Genomic DNA, 3785 nt, shown 5'->3' with positions numbered 1-3785 from the left:
TCTTGAGCAATTTGTATAAGTTTAGGATTTTCATCCGTACCAAGATTGAAAGTGGACATTTCTATTGCATTGATTTCAAATGTAGGCATGTTATATGAATGAGAATGCATGGAATGATCATGATCGACATCAAGCAAGTAAGCAAAATCAGAATTCATTTCATTGATATCATGGGTGATTACATCATCTGATTCAAACAAAGCAGTAATACAATTTTCATCATCAAGGTCTTCGGACTTCTCATGAATTTTGGAGGTACTAGGCTCATTCACCGCTCCTTCAGTTGCTTCAATAGTGATGACTTGCTCCTCGGCATTCAATTCTAGCATCATAATCTCCTCGACAAAGCAGCTCGCCTTTCCTTCGCCCCAGTCGGCCACATCATTGAAGATTTCGAATCCCGGCAGAATCTTTCCTTCTGTGCTAGTCCGTGCCTCGAGGGTCCCTGAATACGCCTTTCCATGCCCCTCGTTCACGAAGTACTTCCTTAGGCCCACTTTTCCTTCACCACTCACATTGGACGGACCTCCCTGCTCATATCCCAAACCCCTCCGGGTTTTCTGACTCTTAAAATCCGGAAATTCTGGCAACCCCTGATGGTGTGCTCCTAAACCCATTCCTGGGATGAAACCTCCCTTCATCATCTTCACCACATCGGTGGTCATGCTGGACTCATAAATCCCGGAGACTTGGAATCCGGAGAAAAGTTGAGGCTCAATTCCCAATGCTGCCACCGAGCTCAATTTCTCAGCTCTGATTGTCACTATCTCCTCCCCGAAGGGGAATTTAATCATTTGGTGGAGCGTGGAGGGCACACCTTCCAGCTTATGGAACCAAGGGCGTCCCAACAATACAGCAAAGGTTACCGGTATATCCAGCACGGTGAACTCAGTTTCTTCTTCATGTGGCCCTACTTTCAACTTGGCCTTGAAGACTCCCTCAATGTGCCTACGGCTGTCATCATACGCTCTAATCACAGTTTCAGAGGCTGTCAGGTCTCCTCTCTCCACTCCCAACTTCGACAAGAGTTTCAAAGGACAAACATTAATGGCTGATCCATCATCGACCATCACGCAACTAGTCTTCTTTCCGTTAATTTCTGCTCGGATATACAAAGGCTTATTGTGAGCCTTCCCCTCTTCTGGGAGATCCTCGTCAGTAAATGTGATCTCAGTCTTCTTTTGGGCCATAATTGCCCCTACTAGCGTTGCCGGCTCAGTATCGGTGGAAATAACCAGATTCTGCAATTCTTTCATCAAGTTCTCACGATGGTACTTAGAATGGCATAGAACTTCCCAGACTGTAGACTTAGCTTGTGTCTTCTTCAACTGCTCAAGAACTTGGTCATCGGGCTTAGGAGCCGACCCTTCCCCTATCTCAGTCTCTACTATAGGGGCCTTTTCCTCGGCCACACGACCTGATCTCGTCATTACCGCAATTTCCGGCTCATCATCTGATTCATCCCAAATGTTGATAAGGATCCTTCGATTGGCCTCTTCCTCGTCCGAGGAACTCTCCCAAATGTCCACAACCATTAAATCCATGACGTGAGGAACATTCGGATTCAAGAAGAAGGGATCCGCCGATCCATACAAAGCCCAACCTATCAACTCATCATAGTTACGGAGAGACACTCTACTCATCCTTCTCGCGGCCAATGGAATAGCACCTCGTTGTATGCACATAAGCTGCACCTTATCACTCATTGTCTCATTACACTGCTCATAACGGTGCCTCCACCTTCTAACATAATCCACAAACGGTTCCTCGGGGAATTGCCTAATCCTGTCCAGATCGTCCAGGGATCCCGTCCACGGAATGTACATTTCATATCTTGACATAAAGGCACTTCTGAGCGGTATCCAATGACCCATCTCCTCCTCTGATAGACCCTGATACCACAATAAGGCTTCACCCATCAAGGTTTCCGAAAAATTTTCATGCAACTCACATTGCGGAAATCCGGCGTCATACATATGATTGCGGAATAACCTCGCGTGCTCCACAGGATCCTGGTATCCACCATACCTAGGCATTGCTAACACCGCATCAGGTGTTTGGTAAGACGGAGAATCAGGGGTTTGCTCTGCTAGCATCCATACTGTATACTCCTTGATAAATCTCTTCGTCATTGCTGCCCAATCGGTTTTAACATACATTGGCAACGACATGTACCACATTAACGGTTCACCCATCAATGAATTGCAAAACAAGCTAGTGATCTCTTCCTCTTTAAAACCCAAGGGCGCCATAGCCGACAAGTAGAAGTGAAGGTGCTCCATTGGGTCCTTATTGCCATTATACTTGCTAACCCTAGGCAACGGACGCTTGATAGGTCCAATCTGCATTGCGAAGCGCTCCGCAGTCCTGTCCTCAACTCTCTGGTACTTTTCTAGAAACAAATCCGACAACCGACCCCAATCATGCTTGCAAGAGCCTGGTAATGAATGGAACCATTCCAGAGGCTCGCCTACCAGCGAATGGTGGAACCACTGGGCAATTTCATCTACTCCGAAGGATCCAATAAACATGTCGTGCATATATTCACGCAAGTGCACCTCGGGATTTCCCCCTCCACTAAACAGACCCAATTCCGGCACAATAGTTCGAGACAACCCTTCTCCTGTCTCTTCGACGCTATCCTCGTCATATGGTGCTCCACTATCCGATCCTTCTCCCATTGGTTCATCCTCTTGTTCTTCACCAAGGAAGGACACATACAGACCATTTCCCACATTATTCTTTTCGTTGGAGTCCACCAACTCCTCTACATCTTCCTCAAAGGATTCCATCACTACAGTTTCTGTAAAACCAGCTCCGATCGCGCTCACCCTATGATTAGGCAATGGATTGCGCCTAACGGAAGGGTTCGCTGACGAAGGATCAGCTATCTTCTTCTCTTTGATTAAATCTTGGATTTCGTGTTTCAGCCTCTCACAATTCTCTATTGTATGCCCATAACTGCTATGGAATTCACAATACCCTCTAGCCTGTATCTGCGGAGTAGGTTGAGCTTTGTTATACGGGGTAAGGGCTTTCAACAATCCCTTTTTCTGCAGACGCTCAAAAACTTTTACGTAGGTCTGATCGAACTTGGCGAACCGCCTCTTTTCAATAGCATTAAGATCAACCACTTTCACTGCTGCGAATTCTGTACTCGCACTAGGCCCTCCGGCACTATATCCAGACTTCGTCCACTTGGTATAAGCTTTCTTTGGCTCCCCATCCCCTTCAACAGTCAAGGCACAACTATACATCTGATTGAAATCAGTAAATGGCATATACCGCAACTCATTCTTGATATACGGCAACGTGTTGCCAACCACCATTCGGATCTGATCCTGCTCGAGTGGCTTTTTTTTCATCACTGCGGCCTTAGCCCTCCATCTTTTCACAAAATCGGAAAAGGATTCCCCAGCCTGTTGCTTAGTGCTCTCTAACTCTTTCAAAGTGACCTCAAGCATGGTGTTAAAGCTATACTGAGCGATGAATGACTTCGCTAATTCCTTCCAATCCCTCTTTGTCACCATCGGTAATGCATGGAACCATGTGAGGGCAGCCCCCTCTAGGTAGGTGTTAAACAGCCCTAGGACTTGATCCTCAGTCAGGATCGTGTGCTTCATCACAGCAACATACTAATTCATGTGAGCGGTGGGATCTCCCGATCCATCGAACTTTTTCATGTCAGGGAGCCGGAATTTCAAAGGCAAAGCTGTTGCCGACAAACAATTCTTCAAGTTATAGAAGTCCTGACTTCCGGAACTTCCTCCACGCAAGTCCTGCAC

This window comes from Euphorbia lathyris, chromosome 1 (assembly GCF_963576675.1).
Source record: "Euphorbia lathyris chromosome 1, ddEupLath1.1, whole genome shotgun sequence".
Classification (NCBI taxonomy): domain Eukaryota; kingdom Viridiplantae; phylum Streptophyta; class Magnoliopsida; order Malpighiales; family Euphorbiaceae; genus Euphorbia; species Euphorbia lathyris.
This window is presented reverse-complemented; position numbering follows the sequence as displayed.